The following is an 18,421-nucleotide window of genomic DNA, read 5'->3' as shown; positions in this document are numbered from 1 at the left end:
CACCAGGGCGAAAGGCAGAGGCCGAGGCCCCACCAATGCGAGAGGCCGAGAGGCCCAGGCCCCACCAATGCGAGAGGCCGAGAGGCCCAGGCCCCACCAGGGCGAGAGGGCGAGGCTCTACCAGTGCGAGAGGCCGAGGCCCCACCAGGGTGAGAGGCCGAGGCCAAGGCCCAACCAGGGCGATAGGCCGAGGCCCAGGCCCGACCGGGGCGAGAGGCGGAGGCCAAGGCCCGACCAGGGCGAGAGGCCGAGGCCAAGGCCCGACCAGGGCGAGAGGCCGAGGCCAATGCCCGACCAGGGCGAGAGGCCGAGGCCAATGCCCGACCAGGGCGAGAGGCAGAGGCCCTACCAGGGAGAAAGGCAGAGGCCCCACCAGGGCGAGAGACCGAGGCCCCACCAGGTCGAGAGGCCGAGGCCAAGGCCCTACCTGGGCGAGAGGCCGAAGCCAAGGCCCTACCTGGGCGAGAGGTAGAGACCAAGGCCCCACAAGGGCGAGAGATAGAGGCCAAGTCCCCACCAGGGCGAGAGGGGCCGATGCCCAACCAGGGCGATAAAGGCCGATGCCCCACTAGGGCGCGAGGCAGAAGCCAAGGCCCCACCAGGGCAAGAGGCCGAGGCCACACCAGGGCGAGAGGCAGAGGCCCCACCAGGGTGAGAGAGGCAGAGGCCGAGGCCTCACCAGCCGAGAGGCAGAGACACCCCAAGAGGGCGAGAGGCCGATGCCCCACCAGGGCGAGAGGCCGAGGCCACACCAGCCGAGAGGCAGAGACACCCCAACAGGGCGAGAGGCCGAGGCCCCACCAGGGGAAGAGGGCGAGAGGCCAAGGCCCCTCCAGGGCGGGAGGCAGAGGCCGAGGCCCCACCAGGGCGAGAGGCAGAGGCCGAGGCCCCACCCGGGCGAGAGGCAGAGGCCGAGGCCCCACCCGGGCGAGAGGCCGAGGCCCCACCCGGGCGAGAGGCAGAGGCCCCACCCGGGCGAGAGGCAGAGGCCCCACCCGGGCGAGAGGCAGAGGCCGAGGCCCCACCCGGGCGAGAGGCAGAGGCCGAGGCCCCACCAGGGCGAGAGGCAGAGGCCGAGGCCCCACCAGGGCGAGAGGCAGAGGCCGAGGCCCCACCAGGGCGAGAGGCAGAGGCCCCACCAGGATAAGACTGAGAGGCCGAGGCCCCACCAGGGCGAGAGGCCGAGGCCCCACCAGGGCGAGAGGCCGAGGCCCCACCAGGGCGAGAGGCCGAGGCCCCACCAATGCGAGAGGTTGAGAGGCCCAGGCCCCACCAGGGATAGAGGGCGAGGCTCTACCAGTGCGAGAAGCCGAGGCCCCATCAGGGTGAGAGGCCGAGGCCAAGGCCCGATCAGGGCGAGAGGCCGAGGTCCAATGCCCCACCAGGGCGAGAGGCAGAGGCCCCACCAGAGTGAAAGGCAGAGGCCCCACCAGGACGAAAGGCAGAGGCCCCACCAGGGCGAAAGGCAGAGGCCCCACCAGGGCGAAAGGCAGAGGCCCCACCAGGGCGAAAGGCAGAGGCCCCACCAGGGCGAAAGGCAGAGGCCAAGGCCCCACCAGTGCGAGAGACAGAGGTTGAGGCCTCGCCAGCCGAGAGGCAGATGCCGAAGCTCCAACAGGGCAAGAGGACGAGGCCCCACCAGGGCGAGAGGCCAAGGCCCCACCAGGGCGAGAGGGCGAGGCCGAGGCCAAGGCCCGACCAGGTCAAGAGGCCAAAGCCAAAGCCCCACCAGGGCGAGAGGCAGAGGCCGAGGCCCCACCAGGGCGAGAGGCAGAGGCCGAGGCCCCACCAGGGCGAGAGGCAGAGGCCGAGGCCCCACCAGGGCGAGAGGCAGAGGCCGAGGCCCCACCAGGGCGAGAGGCAGAGGCCCCACCAGGGCGAGAGGCAGAGGCCCCACCAGGGCGAGAGGGAGAGGTCGAGGCCCCACCAGGGCGAGAGGGAGAGGCCGAGGCCCCACCAGGGCGAGAGGCAGAGGCCTCACCAGGGCGAGAGGCAGAGGCAAAGGCTCCACCAGGGTAAGACGGTGAGAGGCCCCACCAGGGCGAGACACCCCAACAGGGCGAGAGGCCGGGACCACACCAGGGCGAGAGGCTGAGGTCCCACCAGAGCGAGAACCCAAGGCCTCACCACGGTGAGACCCCCACCAGGGCGAGAGGCCGAGGCCACACCAGGGCGAGAGGCAGAGGCCCCACAAGGGTGAGAGAGGCAGAGGCCCCACAAGGGTGAGAGAGGCAGAGGCCTCACCAGCCGAGAGGCAGAGACACCCCAACAGGGCGAGAGGCCGATGCCCCACCAGGGCGAGAGGCCGAGGCCACACCAGCAGAGAGGCAGAGACACCCCAAAAGGGCGAGAGGCAGAGGCCCCACCAGGACGAGAGGCCTAGAGGGTGAGAGGTCGAGGCCCCACCAGAGCAAGAGGCCGAGGTTCAACCAGGGCGAGAGGCCGAGGCCAAGGCCCGACCAGGGCGAGAGGCCGAGGCCAATGCCTCACCAGAGCGAGAGGCAGAGGCCAAGGCCCCACCAGGGCGAGAGGCAGAGGCCAAGGCCCCACCAGGGCGAGAGGCAGAGGCCAAGGCCCCACCAGGGCGAGAGGCAGAGGCCAAGGCCCCACCAGGGCGAGAGGCAGAGGCCAAGGCCCCACCAGGGCGAGAGGCAGAGGCCAAGGCCCCACCAGGGCGAGAGGGGCCGATGCCCAACCAGGGCGATAAAGGCTGATGCCCCACTAGGGCGAGAGGCAGAAGCCGAGGCCCCACCAGGGCGAGAGGCAGACGCCGAGGTCCCACCAGGGCGAGAGGCAGAGGCCGAGGCCCCAGCAGGGTGAGAGGCAGAGGCCGACCCCAGCAGGGTGAGAGGCAGAGGCCGAGGCCCCACCAGGGCGAGAGGCAGAGGCCGAGGCCCCACCAGGGCGAGAGGCCGAGGCCCCGTCAGGGTGAGATGGCGAGAGGCCGAGGCCCCACCAGGGAGAGAGGCCGAGGCCCCACCAGGTCGAGAGGCCGAGACCCCACCAAGGCCCCACCAGGGCGAGAGGCCGAGGCCCCACCAGGGCGAGAGGCCGAGGCCCCACCAGGGCGAGAGGCAGAGGCCCCACCAGGGCGAGAGGCAGAGGCCCCACCAGGGCGAGAGGCAGAGGCTGATGCCCCACCAGGGCGAGAGGCCGAGGCCCCACCAGCGGAAGAGGGCGAGAGGCCAAGGCCCCTCCAGGGCGAGAGGCAGAGGCCGAGGCCCCGCCGGGGCGAGAGGCAGAGGCCGAGGCCCCGCCGGGGCGAGAGGCAGAGGCCGAGGCCCCGCCGGGGCGAGAGGCAGAGGCCGAGGCCCCGCCGGGGCGAGAGGCAGAGGCCGAGGCCCCACCAGGGAGAGAGGCAGAGGCCGAGGCCCCACCAGGGAGAGAGGCAGAGGCCGAGGCCCCACCAGGGCGAGAGGCAGAGGCAGAGGCCCCACCAGGGCGAGAGGCAGAGGACTCACCAGGGCGAGAGGCCGAGGCCGAGGCCCCACCAGGATAAGACGGTGAGAGGCCGAGGCCCCACCAGGGCGAGAGGTCGAGGCCCCACCAGGGCGAGAGGCTGAGGCCCCACCACAGGGCGAGAGGCCGAGGCCCCACCAGGGTGGGAGGCCGAGGCCCCACCAGGGCGGGAGGCCGAGGCCCCACCAGGGCGGGAGGCTGAGGCCCCACCAATGCGAGAGGCTGAGAGGCCCAGACTCTACCAGTGCGAGAAGCTGAGGCCCCACCAGGGTGAGAGGCGGAGGCCAAGGCCCGATCAGGGCGAGAGACAGAGGTTGAGGCCTCGCCAGCCGAGAGGCAGATGCCGAAGCTCCAACAGGGCAAGAGGACGAGGCCCCACCAGGGCGAGAGGCCGAGGCCCCACCAGGGCGAAAGGCAGAGGCCAAGGCCCCACCAGTGCGAGAGACAGAGGTTGAGGCCTCGCCAGCCGAGAGGCAGATGCCGAAGCTCCAACAGGGCAAGAGGACGAGGCCCCACCAGGGCGAGAGGCCGAGGCCCCACCAGGGCGAGAGGCCGAGGCCAAGGCCCCACCAGGGCAAGAGGCCAAAGCCAATGTCCCACCAGGGAAAGAGGTAGAGGCCAAAACCCCACCAGGGCGAGAGGCCGAGGCCAAGGCCCCACCAGGGCGAGAGGCCGAGGCCAAGGCCCCACCAGGGCGAGAGGCCGAGGCCAAGGCCCCACCAGGGCGAGAGGCCGAGGCCAAGGCCCCACCAGGGCGAGAGGCCGAGGCGAAGGCCCCACCAGGGCGAGAGGCCGAGGCCCACCAGGGCGAGAGGCCGAGAGGCCGAGGAAAAGGCCCCACCAGGGAGAGAGGCCGAGGCCCCACCAGGGAGAGAGGCCGAGGCCCCACCAGGACGAGCGGCAGAGGCCAAGGCCCCACCAGGATGAGAGGCAGAGGCCAAGGCCCCACCAGGACGAGAGGCAGAGGCCAAGGCCCCACCAGGGCGAGAGGCAGAGGCCAAGGCCCCACCAGGACGAGAGGTCGAGGCCCCACAAGGGCGAGAGGCCGAGGCCCCACAAGGGCGAGAGGCCGAGGCCCCACAAGGGTGAGAGGCAGAAGCCGAGGCCCCACCAGGGCGAGAGGCAGAGGCCGAGGCCCCACCAGGGCGAGAGGCAGAGGCCGAGGCCCCAGCAGGGCGAGAGGCAGAGGCCGAGGCCCCAGCAGGGCGAGAGGCAGAGGCCGAGGCCCCAGCAGGGCGAGAGGCAGAGGCCGAGGCCCCAGCAGGGTGAGAGGCAGAGGCCCCAGCAGGGTGAGAGGCAGAGGCCGAGGCCCCAGCAGGGTGAGAGGCAGAGGCCGAGGCCCCAGCAGGGCGAGAGGCAGAGGGCGAGGCCCCAGCAGGGCGAGAGGCCGGGGCCCCACCAGGGCGAGAGGCCGGGGCCCCACCAGGGCGAGAGGCCGGGGCCCCACCAGGGCGAGAGGCCGGGGCCCCACCAGGGCGAGAGGCCGGGGCCCCACCAGGGCAGAAGGCTGAGGCCCCACCAATGCGAGAGGCCCAGGCCCCACCAGGGCGAGAGGCCGAGGCCAAGGCCCGACCAGGGCGATAGGCCGAGGCCCGACCAGGGCGAGAGGCTGAGGCCCGACCATGGCGAGAGGCCGAGGCCCCACCAGTGCGAGAGGCAGAGGTTGAGGCCTCGCCAGCCAAGAGGCAGATGCCGAAGCTCCAACAGGGCAAGAGGACGAGGCACCACTAGGGCGAGAGGGCGGGACACCCCACCAGGGAGAGAGGCCGAGGCCCCACCAGGGAGAGAGGCCGAGGCCCCACCAGGGAGAGAGGCCGAGGCCCCACCAGGGAGAGTGGCCGAGGCCCCACTAGGGCGAGAGGCCGAGGCCCCACCAGGGATAGAGGCCGAGGCCCCACCAGGGCGAGAGGCCAGGGCCACACCAGGGCGAGAGGCCAGGGCCACACCAGGGCGAGAGGCCAGGGCCACACCAGGGCGAGAGGCCGGGGCCACACCAGGGCGAGAGGCCAAGGCCCCACCAGGGCGAGAGGCAGAGGCCGAGGCACCACCAGGGCGAGAGGCAGAGGCCCGCCAGCCAAGAGGCCGAGGCCCCGCCAGCTGAGAGGCCGAGACACCCCAACAGGGCGAGAGACAGAGACACCCCAACAGGACGAGAGGCAGAGGACCCACCAGGGCGAGAGGCAGAGGCCCCACCAGGGCGAGAGGCAGAGGCCCCACCAGGGCGAGAGGCCGAGGCCCCACCAGAGCGAGAGGCCGAGGCCCCACCAGGGTGAGATGGCGAGAGGCCGAGGCCCCACCAGGGCGAGAGGCAGAGGCCGAGGCCCCACCAGGGCGAGAGGCAGAGGCCGAGGCCCCACCAGGGCGAGAGGCCGAGGCCCCGTCAGGGTGAGATGGCGAGAGACCGAGGCCCCACCAGGGCGAGAGGCCGAGGCCCCACCAAGGCCCCACCAGGGCGAGAGGCCGAGGCCCCACCAGGGCAAGAGGCAGAGGCCCCACCAGGGCGAGAGGCAGAGGCTGATGCCCCACCAGGGCGAGAGGCCGAGGCCCCACCAGGGGAAGAGGGCGAGAGGCCAAGGCCCCTCCAGGGCGGGAGGCAGAGGCCCTCCAGGGCAAGAGGCAGAGGCCGAGGCCCCACCAGGGAGAGAGGCAGAGGCCGAGGCCCCACCAGGGCGAGAGGCAGAGGCCGAGGCCCCACCAGGGCGAGAGGCAGAGGCCGAGGCCCCACCAGGGCGAGAGGCAGAGGCCGAGGCCCCACCAGGGCGAGAGGCAGAGGCCGAGGCCCCACCAGGGCGAGAGGCAGAGCCCGAGGCCCCACCAGGGCGAGAGGCAGAGGACTCACCAGGGCGAGAGGCCGAGGCCCCACCAGGGCGAGAGGCCGAGGCCCCACCAGGGCGAGAGGCCGAGGCCCCACCAGGGCGAGAGGCCGAGGCCCCACCAGGGCGAGAGGCCGAGGAAAAGGCCCCACCAGGGAGAGAGGCCGAGGCCCCACCAGGGAGAGAGGCCGAGGCCCCACTAGGGCGAGAGGCCGAGGCCCCACCAGGGATAGAGGCCGGGGCCCCACCAGGGCTAGAGGCCGGGGCCCCACCAGGGCGAGAGGCCGGGGCCACACCAGGGCGAGAGGCCGGGGCCACACCAGGGCGAGAGGCCGGGGCCACACCAGGGCGAGAGGCCGGGGCCACACCAGGGCGAGAGGCAAAGGCCCCACCAGGGCGAGAGGCTGAGGCCAAGGCCCCACCAGGGCGAGAGGCTGAGGCCGAGGCCCCACCAGGGCGAGAGGCTGAGGCCGAGGCCCCACCAGGGCGAGAGGCCGAGGCCCCACCAGGGCGAGAGGCAGAGGCCCGCCAGCCAAGAGGCCGAGGCCCCGCCAGCCGAGAGGCCGAGACACCCCAACAGGGCGAGAGGCAGAGACACCCCAACAGGGTGAGAGGCCGATGCCCCACCAGGGCGAGAGGCCGAGAGCCAGAGGCCCCACCAGGGCGAGAGGCCGAGAGGTCAAGGCCGAGGCCCCACCAGAGCGAGAGGTCGAGGCCCCACCAAGGCGAGAGGCCAAGGCCCGACCAGGGCGAGAGGCCGAGGCCAATGCTTCACCAGGGCGAGAGGCCAAGGCCCCACCAGGGCGAGAGGCCGAGGCCCCACCAGGGCGAGAGGCCGAGGCCCCACCAAGGCGAGAGGCCGAGGCCCCACCAAGGCGAGAGGCCGAGGCCCCACCAGGGCGAGAGGCCGAGGCCCAGTCAGGGCGAGAGGCAGAGGCCGAGGCCCCACCAGGGCGAGAGGCAGAGGCCGAGGCCCCACCAGGGCGAGAGGCCGAGGCCCCGTCAGGGCGAGAGGCAGAGGCCGAGGCCCCACCAGGGAGAGAGGCAGAGGCCGAGGCCCCACCAGGGCGAGAGGCAGAGGCAGAGGCCGAGGCCCCACCAGGGCGAGAGGTAGAGGACTCACCAGGGAGAGAGGCCGAGGCCCCACTAGGGCGAGAGGCCGAGGCCCCACCAGGGATAGAGGAGGCCCCACCAGGGCGAGAGGCCGGGGCCCCACCAGGGCGAGAGGCCGGGGCCACACCAGGGCGAGAGGCCAAGGCCCCACCAGGGCGAGAGGCCAAGGCCCCACCAGGGCGAGAGGCCAAGGCCCCACCAGGGCGAGAGGCAGAGGCCCCACCAGGGCGAGAGGCCGAGGCCCCGCCAGCCAAGAGGCCGAGGCCCCGCCAGCCAAGAGGCCGAGGCCCCGCCAGCCGAGAGGCCGAGACACCCCAACAGGGCGAGAGGCAGAGACACCCCAACAGGGCGAGAGGCCGATGCCCCACCAGGGCGAGAGGCAGAGGCCGAGGCCCCACCAGGGCGAGAGGCAGAGGCTGAGGCCCGCCAGCCAAGAGGCCGAGGCCCCGCCAGCCGAGAGGCCGAGACACCCCAACAGGGCGAGAGGCCGATGCCCCACCAGGGTGAGAGGCAGAGGCCGAGAGCCAGAGGCCCCACCAGGGCGAGAGGCCGAGAGGTCAAGGCCGAGGCCCCACCAGAGCGAGAGGTCGAGGCCCCACCAAGGCGAGAGGCCAAGGCCCGACCAGGGCGAGAGGCCGAGGCCAATGCTTCACCAGGGCGAGAGGCCAAGGCCCTACCTGGGCGAGAGGCCGAAGCCAAGGCCCTACCTGGGCGAGAGGTAGAGACCAAGGCCCCACAAGGGCGAGAGATAGAGGCCAAGTCCCCACCAGGGCGAGAGGCAGAGGCTGAGGCCCGCCAGCCAAGAGGCCGAGGCCCCGAGCCGAGAGGCAGAGACACCCCAACAGGGCGAGAGGCCGAGGCCCCACCAGGACGAGAGGCCTAAAGGGTGAGAGGTCGAGGCCCCACCAGGACAAGAGGCAGAGGGCCCCACCAGGGCGAGAGGCAGAGGCCCCACCAAGGCGAGAGGCCGAGGCCCGACCAAGGCGAGAGGCCGAGGCCCCGTCAGGTTGAGATGGCGAGAGGCCGAGGCCCCACCAGGGCGAGAGGCAGAGGCCGAGGCCCCACCAGGGCGAGAGGCAGAGGCCGAGGCCCCACCAGGACAAGAGGCAGAGGGCCCCACCAGGGCGAGAGGCAGAGGCCCCACCAAGGCGAGAGGCCGAGGCCCGACCAAGGCGAGAGGCCGAGGCCCCGTCAGGTTGAGATGGCGAGAGGCCGAGGCCCCACCAGGGCGAGAGGCAGAGGCCGAGGCCCCACCAGGGCGAGAGGCAGAGGCCGAGGCCCCACCAGGGCGAGAGGCAGAGGCCGAGGCCCCACCAGGGCGAGAGGCCGAGGCCCCGTCAGGGTGAGATGGCGAGAGGCCGAGGCCCCACCAGGGCGAGAGGCCGAGGCCCCACCAGGTCGAGAGGCCGAGACCCCACCAGGGCGAGAGGCCGAGGCCCCACCAGGGCAAGAGGCCGAGGCCCCACCAGGGCAAGAGGCAGAGGCCCCACCAGGGCGAGAGGCAGAGGCTGATGCCCCACCAGGGCGAGAGGCCGAGGCCCCACCAGGGCGAGAGGCCGAGGCCCCACCAGGGGAAGAGGGCGAGAGGCCAAGGCCCCTCCAGGGCGGGAGGCAGAGGCCCTCCAGGGCGAGAGGCAGAGGCCGAGGCCCCGCCGGGGTGAGAGGCAGAGGCCCCGCCGGGGTGAGAGGCAGAGGCCCCGCCGGGGTGAGAGGCAGAGGCCGAGGCCCCGCCCGGGCGAGAGGCAGAGGCCCCGCCCGGGCGAGAGGCAGAGGCCCCGCCGGGGCGAGAGGCAGAGGCCCCGCCGGGGCGAGAGGCAGAGGCCCCGCCCGGGCGAGAGGCAGAGGCCCCGCCCGGGCAAGAGGCAGAGGCCCCGCCCGGGCAAGAGGCAGAGGCCCCGCCCGGGCAAGAGGCAGAGGCCGATGCCCCGCCCGGGCGAGAGGCCGAGGCCCCGCCCGGGCGAGAGGCAGAGGCCCCACCCGGGCGAGAGGCAGAGGCCGAGGCCCCACCAGGGCGAGAGGCAGAGGCCCCACCAGGGAGAAAGGCAGAGGCCGAGGCCCCACCAGGGCGAGAGGCAGAGGCAGAGGCCCCACCAGGGCGAGAGGCAGAGGACTCACCAGGGCGAGAGGCCGAGGCCCCACCAGGATAAGACGGTGAGAGGCCGAGGCCCCACCAGGGCGAGAGGTCGAGGCCCCACCAGGGCGAGAGGCTGAGGCCCCACCACAGGGCGGGAGGCCGAGGCCCCACCACAGGGCGGGAGGCCGAGGCCCCACCACAGGGCGGGAGCCCGAGGCCCCACCACAGGGCGGGAGGCCGAGGCCCCACCACAGGGCGGGAGGCCGAGGCCCCACCAGGGCGGGAGGCCGAGGCCCCACCAGGGCGGGAGGCCGAGGCCAAGGCCCGATCAGGGCGAAAGGCCGAGGCCCCACCAGAGTGAAAGGCAGAGGCCCCACCAGGGCGAAAGGCAGAGGCCCCACCAGGGCGAAAGGCAGAGGCCAAGGCCCCACCAGTGCGAGAGACAGAGGTTGAGGCCTTGCCAGCCGAGAGGCAGATGCCGAAGCTCCAACAGGGCAAGAGGACGAGGCCCCACCAGCGTAAGACGGCGAGAGGTCGAGGCCCCACCAGGGCGAGACACCCCAACAGGGCGAGAGGCCGAGGCCCCACCAATGCGAGAGGCCGAGAGGCCCAGGCCCCACCAGGGCGAGAGGGCGAGGCTCTACCAGTGCGAGAGGCCAAGGCCCGACCAGGTTGAGAGGCCGAGGCCAAGGCCCGACCAGGGCAAGAGGCCAAAGCCAAAGCCCCACCAGGGCGAGAGGCAGAGGCCAAAGCCCCACCAGGGCGAGAGGCAGAGGCCAAAGCCCCACCAAGGCGAGAGGCAGAGGCCAAAGCCCCACCAAGGCGAGAGGCAGAGGCCAAAGCCCCACCAAGGCGAGAGGCAGAGGCCAAAGCCCCACCAAGGCGAGAGGCAGAGGCCAAAGCCCCACCAAGGCGAGAGGCAGAGGCCAAAGCCCCACCAAGGCGAGAGGCAGAGGCCAAAGCCCCACCAAGGCGAGAGGCAGAGGCCAAAGCCCCACCAGGGCGAGAGGCAGAGGCCAAAGCCCCACCAGGGCGAGAGGCAGAGGCCAAAGCCCCACCAGGGCGAGAGGGAGAGGCCAAAGCCCCACCAGGGCGAGAGGGAGAGGCCAAAGCCCCACCAGGGCGAGAGGCAGAGGCCGAAGCCCCACCAGGGCGAGAGGCAGAGGCCGAGGCCCCACCAGGGCGAGAGGCAGAGGCCGAGGCCCCACCAGGGCGAGAGGCAGAGGCCGAGGCCCCACCAGGGCGAGAGGGAGAGGCAGAGGCCTCACCAGGGCGAGAGGGCGAGACACCCCAACAGGGCGAGAGGCCGAGGCCCCACCAGGGCCTCACCAGGGCGGGAGGCCGAGGCCCCACCAGGGCGGAAGGCTGAGGCCCCACCATTGCGAGAGGCTAAGAGGCCCAGGCCCCACCAGGGCGAGAGGGCGAGGCTCTACCAGTGCGAGAAGCCGAGGCCCCACCAGGGTGAGAGGCCAAGGGCAAGGCCCGATCAGGGCGAGAGGCCGAGGCCAATGCCCCACCAGGGCGAGAGGGAGAGGCCGAGGCCCCACCAGGGTGAGAGAGGCCGAGGCCCCACCAGGGCGAGAGAGGCCGAGGCCCCACCAGGGCGAGAGAGGCCGAGGCCCCACCAGGGCGAGAGAGGCCGAAGCCCCACCAGGGCGAGAGAGGCCGAGGCCCCACCAGGGCGAGAGGCAGAGGCTGAGGCCCGCCAGCCGAGAGGCCGAGATACCCCAACAGGGCGAGAGACCAAGACACCACAACAGGGCGAGAGGCCAAGACACCCCAACAGGGCGAGAGGCCGATGCCCCACCAGGGCGAGAGGCAGAGGCCCCACCAGGGCGAGAGGCAGAGGCCCCACCAGGGCGAGAGGGCGAGGCCCCACCAGGGCGAGGCCCCACCAGGGCGAGAAGGCGAGACACCCCAACAGGACGAGAGGCCGAGGCCAATGCCCCACCAGGGCGAGAGGCCAAGGCCCCACCACGGTGAGACCCCCACCAGGGCGAAAGGCAGAGGCCCCACCAGGGCGAAAGGCAGAGGCCAAGGCCCCACCAGTGCGAGAGGCAGAGGTTGAGGCCTCGCCAGCCGAGAGGCAGATGCCGAAGCTCCAACAGGGCAGGAGGACGAGGCCCCACCAGTGCGAGACACCCCAACAGGGCGAGAGGCCAAGGCCCCACCAGGACGGGAGGCCGAGGCCCCACCAGGACGGGAGGCCGAGGCCCCACCAGGGCGAGAGGGCGAGGCTCTACCAGGGCGAGAGGCCGAGGCCCCACCAGGGCAAGAGGCCGAGGCCAAGACCCGACCAGGGCAAGAGGCCAAGGTCCCACCAGGGAAAGAGGCCGAGGCCAAGGCCCCACCAGGGCGAGAGGCAGAGGCCAAAGCCCCACCGGGGCGAGAGGCAGAGGCCAAAGCCCCACCGGGGCGAGAGGCAGAGGCCAAAACCCCACCGGGGCGAGAGGCAGAGGTCAAAGCCCCACCGGGAAGAGAGGCAGAGGCCAAAGCCCCACCGGGGCGAGAGGCAGAGGCCAAAGCCCCACCAGGGCGAGAGGCAGAGGCCAAGGCCCCACCAGGGCGAGAGGCAGAGGCCAAAGCCCCACCAGGGCAAGAGGCAGAGGCCAAGGCCCCACCAGGGCGAGAGGCCAAGCCCCCACCAAGGCGAGAGGCCAAGGCCCGACCAGGGCGAGAGGCCGAGGCCAATGCTTCACCAGGGCGAGAGGCCGAGGCCAAGGCCCCACCTGGGCGAGAGGTAGAGACCAAAGCCCCACCTGGGCGAGAAGCCAAGGCCCCACCACAGTGAGACCCCCCACCAGGGCGAGAGGCCGAGGCCACACCAGAGCGAGAGGCCGAGGCCCCACCAGCCGAGAGGCAGAGACACCCCAAGAGGGCGAGAGGCCGAGGCCCCACCAGGGCGAGGCCGAGGCCCCGCCAGCCGAGAGGCCGAGGCACCCCAACAGGGCGAGAGGCCGAGACACCAGCAGGGCGAGAGGCCGAGGCCCCACCAGGGCAAGAGGCCGAGGCTCCGCCAGGGCAAGACGGCGAGAGGCAGAGGCTCCACCACGGTGAGACCCCCACCAGGGCGAGAGGCCGAGGCCACACCAGCCGAGAGGCAGAGACACCCCAACAGGGCGAGAGGCCAAGGCCCCACCAGGGTGAGAGAGGCTGAGGCCTCACCAGGGCGAGAGAGGCCGAGGCCCCACCAGGGCGAGAGGCGCCGAGGCCCCACCAGGGCGAGAGGCGCCGAGGCCCCACCAGGGTGAGAGGCAGAGGCCCCAGCAGGGTGAGAGGCAGAGGCCGAGGCCCCAGCAGGGTGAGAGGCAGAGGGCGAGGCCCCAGCAGGGCGAGAGGCAGAGGGCGAGGCCCCAGCAGGGCGAGAGGCAGAGGCCGGGGCCCCACCAGGGCGAGAGGCCGGGGCCCCACCAGGGCGAGAGGCCGGGGCCCCACCAGGGCGAGAGGCCGGGGCCCCACCAGGGCAGAAGGCTGAGGCCCCACCAATGCGAGAGGCCCAGGCCCCACCAGGGCGAGAGGCCGAGGCCAAGGCCCGACCAGGGCGATAGGCCGAGGCCCGACCAGGGCGAGAGGCTGAGGCCCGACCATGGCGAGAGGCCGAGGCCCCACCAGTGCGAGAGGCAGAGGTTGAGGCCTCGCCAGCCAAGAGGCAGATGCCGAAGCTCCAACAGGGCAAGAGGACGAGGCACCACTAGGGCGAGAGGGCGGGACACCCCACCAGGGAGAGAGGCCGAGGCCCCACCAGGGAGAGAGGCCGAGGCCCCACCAGGGAGAGAGGCCGAGGCCCCACCAGGGAGAGAGGCCGAGGCCCCACCAGGGAGAGTGGCCGAGGCCCCACTAGGGCGAGAGGCCGAGGCCCCACCAGGGATAGAGGCCGAGGCCCCACCAGGGCGAGAGGCCGTGGCCACACCAGGGCGAGAGGCCAGGGCCACACCAGGGCGAGAGGCCAGGGCCACACCAGGGCGAGAGGCCGGGGCCACACCAGGGCGAGAGGCCAAGGCCCCACCAGGGCGAGAGGCAGAGGCCGAGGCACCACCAGGGCGAGAGGCAGAGGCCCGCCAGCCAAGAGGCCGAGGCCCCGCCAGCTGAGAGGCCGAGACACCCCAACAGGGCGAGAGACAGAGACACCCCAACAGGACGAGAGGCAGAGGACCCACCAGGGCGAGAGGCAGAGGCCCCACCAGGGCGAGAGGCAGAGGCCCCACCAGGGCGAGAGGCCGAGGCCCCACCAGAGCGAGAGGCCGAGGCCCCACCAGGGTGAGATGGCGAGAGGCCGAGGCCCCACCAGGGCGAGAGGCAGAGGCCGAGGCCCCACCAGGGCGAGAGGCAGAGGCCGAGGCCCCACCAGGGCGAGAGGCCGAGGCCCCGTCAGGGTGAGATGGCGAGAGACCGAGGCCCCACCAGGGCGAGAGGCCGAGGCCCCACCAAGGCCCCACCAGGGCGAGAGGCCGAGGCCCCACCAGGGCAAGAGGCAGAGGCCCCACCAGGGCGAGAGGCAGAGGCTGATGCCCCACCAGGGCGAGAGGCCGAGGCCCCACCAGGGGAAGAGGGCGAGAGGCCAAGGCCCCTCCAGGGCGGGAGGCAGAGGCCCTCCAGGGCAAGAGGCAGAGGCCGAGGCCCCACCAGGGAGAGAGGCAGAGGCCGAGGCCCCACCAGGGCGAGAGGCAGAGGCCGAGGCCCCACCAGGGCGAGAGGCAGAGGCCGAGGCCCCACCAGGGCGAGAGGCAGAGGCCGAGGCCCCACCAGGGCGAGAGGCAGAGGCCGAGGCCCCACCAGGGCGAGAGGCAGAGGACTCACCAGGGCGAGAGGCCGAGGCCGAGGCCCCACCAGGATAAGACGGTGAGAGGCCGAGGCCCCACCAGGGCGAGAGGCCGAGGCCCCACCAGGGCGAGAGGCCGAGGCCCCACCAGGGCGAGAGGCCGAGGAAAAGGCCCCACCAGGGAGAGAGGCCGAGGCCCCACCAGGGAGAGAGGCCGAGGCCCCACCAGGGCGAGAGGCCGAGGCCCCACCAGGGCGAGAGGCCGGGGCCCCACCAGGGCGAGAGGCCGGGGCCCCACCAGGGCGAGAGGCCGGGGCCACACCAGGGCGAGAGGCCGGGGCCACACCAGGGCGAGAGGCAAAGGCCCCACCAGGGCGAGAGGCTGAGGCCAAGGCCCCACCAGGGCGAGAGGCTGAGACCGAGGCCCCACCAGGGCGAGAGGCCGAGGCCCCACCAAGGCCCCACCAGGGCAAGAGGCAGAGGCCCCACCAGGGCGAGAGGCAGAGGCTGATGCCCCACCAGGGCGAGAGGCCGAGGCCCCACCAGGGGAAGAGGGCGAGAGGCCAAGGCCCCTCCAGGGCGGGAGGCAGAGGCCCTCCAGGGCAAGAGGCAGAGGCCGAGGCCCCACCAGGGAGAGAGGCAGAGGCCGAGGCCCCACCAGGGCGAGAGGCAGAGGCCGAGGCCCCACCAGGGCGAGAGGCAGAGGCCGAGGCCCCACCAGGGCGAGAGGCAGAGGCCGAGGCCCCACCAGGGCGAGAGGCAGAGGCCGAGGCCCCACCAGGGCGAGAGGCAGAGGCCGAGGCCCCACCAGGGCGAGAGGCAGAGGACTCACCAGGGCGAGAGGCCGAGGCCGAGGCCCCACCAGGATAAGACGGTGAGAGGCCGAGGCCCCACCAGGGCGAGAGGCCGAGGCCCCACCAGGGCGAGAGGCTGAGGCCGAGGCCCCACCAGGGCGAGAGGCCGAGGAAAAGGCCCCACCAGGGAGAGAGGCCGAGGCCCCACCAGGGAGAGAGGCCGAGGCCCCACCAGGGAGAGAGGCCGAGGCCCCACTAGGGCCAGAGGCCGAGGCCCCACCAGGGATAGAGGCCGAGGCCCCACCAGGGCGAGAGGCCGGGGCCCCACCAGGGCGAGAGGCCGGGGCCACACCAGGGCGAGAGGCCGGGGCCACACCAGGGCGAGAGGCCGGGGCCACACCAGGGCGAGAGGCAAAGGCCCCACCAGGGCGAGAGGCTGAGGCCGAGGCCCCACCAGGGCGAGAGGCTGAGGCCGAGGCCCCACCAGGGCGAGAGGCTGAGGCCGAGGCCCCACCAGGGCGAGAGGCCGAGGCCCCACCAGGGCGAGAGGCAGAGGCCCGCCAGCCAAGAGGCCGAGGCCCCGCCAGCCGAGAGGCCGAGACACCCCAACAGGGCGAGAGGCAGAGACACCCCAACAGGGCGAGAGGCCGATGCCCCACCAGGGCGAGAGGCCGAGAGCCAGAGGCCCCACCAGGGCGAGAGGCCGAGAGGTCAAGGCCGAGGCCCCACCAGAGCGAGAGGTCGAGGCCCCACCAAGGCGAGAGGCCAAGGCCCGACCAGGGCGAGAGGCCGAGGCCAATGCTTCACCAGGGCGAGAGGCCAAGGCCCCACCAGGGCGAGAGGCCGAGGCCCCACCAGGGCGAGAGGCCGAGGCCCCACCAAGGCGAGAGGCCGAGGCCCCACCAGGGCGAGAGGCAGAGGCCCCACCAGGGCGAAAGGCAGAGGCCAAGGCCCCACCAGGGCGAGAGGCCGAGGCCAATGCCCCACCAGGGCGAGAGTCCGAGGCCCCACCAGGGCAAAAGGCAGAGGCCCCACCAGGGCAAAAGGCAGAGGCCCCACCAGGGCGAGAGGCAGAGGCCCCACCAGGGCGAGAGGCAGAGGCCGAGGCCCCGCCAGCCGAGCGGCCGAGACACCCCAACAGGGCGGGAGGCCGAGGCCCCACCAGGGCGGGAGGCAGAGGCCCCGCCAGCCGAGAGGCCGAGACACCCCAACAGGGCGGGAGGCCGAGGCCGCGCCAGGGCAGGAGGCAGAGGCCGAGGCCCCGCCAGCCGAGCGGCCAAGACACCCCAACAGGGCGGGAGGCCGAGGCCCCACCAGCCGAGAGGCCGAGACACCCCAACAGGGCGGGAGGCCGAGGCCCCGCCAGGGCGGGAGTCCGAGGCCCCGCCAGCCGAGAGGCCGAGGCCCCGCCAGCCGAGAGGCCGAGGCCCCGCCAGCCGAGAGGCCGAGACACCCCGCCAGCCGAGAGGCCGAGACACCCCGCCAGCCGAGAGGCCGAGACACCCCGCCAGCCGAGAGGCCGAGACACCCCGCCAGCCGAGAGGCCGAGGCCCCACCAGGGCGAGAGGCAGAGGCCAAGGCCCCACCAGGGCGAGAGGCAGAGGCCAAGGCCCCACCAGGGCGAGAGAGCCCAATGCTCCACCAGGGCGAGACAGGCCGAGGCCCCACCACGGCGAGAGGCAGAGGCCCCACCACGGCGAGAGGCAGAGGCCCCACCACGGCGAGAGGCAGAGGCCCCACCACGGCGAGAGGCAGAGGCCCCACCAGGGTGAGATGGCGAGAGGCCGTGGCCCCACGAGGGTGAGAGGCCGAGGCCCCACCAGGGCGAGAGGCTGAGGCCCCGTCAGGGTGAGATGGCGAGAGGCCGTGGCCCCACCAGGGCGAGAGCCAGAGGAGGCCCCTTATGATGAGGAAGAGGGACCACAATGATAAGGATAATGTAGTCTAGAATGAGGTTATACCAAAGTCTGAGAGAGAAAAATGGACATGGAAAAGAGACTAGTAAGCGGGACTAGGACACAGAATAGGCACTATAAAAAGATCGGTACTATGAAAAGGGAAAATGATTGAGAGGAATGCTCAACAGATTTCACCTGGTTAAAAAAAAAAAACTCCCCACCCTGTATATCAGTCAAAATAGAATGGACCCAAGAATTGGTTATATCCCAACTAGATTACTGCAACAGCATGTTTGTGTTTATAAGCCACCCCATGAAAAATATCCATCTCATACATGTGTCTCATGTGGTCTTCAGCAACATAGGGACTAGCTTTTACTGCTTTAGATCATAAATGCTATGGATGGGGCAACACAAAAATCCACAAAATCATCGTCTGACTCACAAGGCCTTTTGCAATGTAGTACCAAATTATATACCTACCAGATCCCTTGGATCAGCATCTTCAGACAACTGCAACTGGAAAGTCCTAGAAAAAAAAAAGACCAGGCAAGATTAGCCTCAACCCAAGGCTTCATCATCCAAGCCTCCAATTATTCAAGACCCTTTTAAGAATGGAAAGACCTAGCAAAAACGCAAAGGCCCCACAGCAGAACATTATTCCTGCACATCATGAACCTCCTAAATGCAGCGTAATAACCACACCTACCCATCTCATGAACAATCGCTCAATCTGACTTACTACCACAGCACTAGTCATGGAACATTTTGTGCACTTCCCCCAGCAAGAATTTTTGGGAACCCTGACTGCTTGCCGAGACCGAGGACCCGCCAGGGCTAGAGGCCGAGGCCCCACAAGGAGGCCCACTGGGGCAAGAGAGGCCGAGGCTGCTCCAGGGCGAGAGACAGAGGCCGAGGCCACACCAGAGCGAGAGGCCGAGGCCCCACCGGGCTGAGAGGCCGAGGCCACACCAGGGCGAGAGGCAGAGGCCCCACCAGTAATATATGCAAATATACAATTTGAAAGCAATGTGTTTGGCAAGATGGAGAGTACCATGGATGATACCAAGACTCACCCTCTGACTCTAGAGAAAGCTATATAATGTCTAAAAGATCCAGTTCAAGCACCAAACCCATAGGTCTTAAATTGCCAGCAGTTTATGCCTCAAATAAATACTGGTTGTATTTTGATGTTCCAATCAATATGTAATTCACATTTCAATTCAATGTTTTATGTGGCTTTATTAAAGCTAATCCTCAACATACATAGGTTCTATTTCTTCCAACTGAACAAGCTCAAGTAAAGAAATTGACACAGTATCTGTAGATCACTTTCCTAATCTGCAACAAATACAAGCTGAACAAATACAATACAAGCTGAATAGCTTGCACTTGAATTAACTTGATATTTACAACATCCACCCTAATGGAAAAGAAATAAAATGTAGCCTGTGTTCCTGATAAGACTGTCTGTCATTTGAAATGCTTATGTACAACCAGTGGAGTGTTCC

At 71.0% G+C, this 18,421-nt stretch overlaps 1 long non-coding RNA gene across 1 annotated transcript in view; it reads right to left on the bottom strand.

The window, feature by feature from the left end:
- The window catches only part of LOC138566066 (uncharacterized), a 35,196-nt gene extending 17,756 nt beyond the window's left edge, over positions 1-17,440 (bottom strand). Inside the window, exon 1 of the long non-coding RNA XR_011301825.1 lies at positions 17,394-17,440. This is a non-coding gene — a long non-coding RNA (uncharacterized lncRNA). The remainder of the gene's footprint in view (positions 1-17,393) is intronic.
- Positions 17,441-18,421: the final 981 nt, after the last annotated feature.

Source organism: Ambystoma mexicanum, chromosome 2p (assembly GCF_040938575.1).
Source record: "Ambystoma mexicanum isolate Mex_15411 chromosome 2p, UKY_AmexF1_1, whole genome shotgun sequence".
NCBI classification, from domain to species: domain Eukaryota; kingdom Metazoa; phylum Chordata; class Amphibia; order Caudata; family Ambystomatidae; genus Ambystoma; species Ambystoma mexicanum.
The sequence above is the reverse complement of the archived record's forward strand: the minus strand, read 5'-3'. Positions and strand labels throughout refer to the sequence as shown.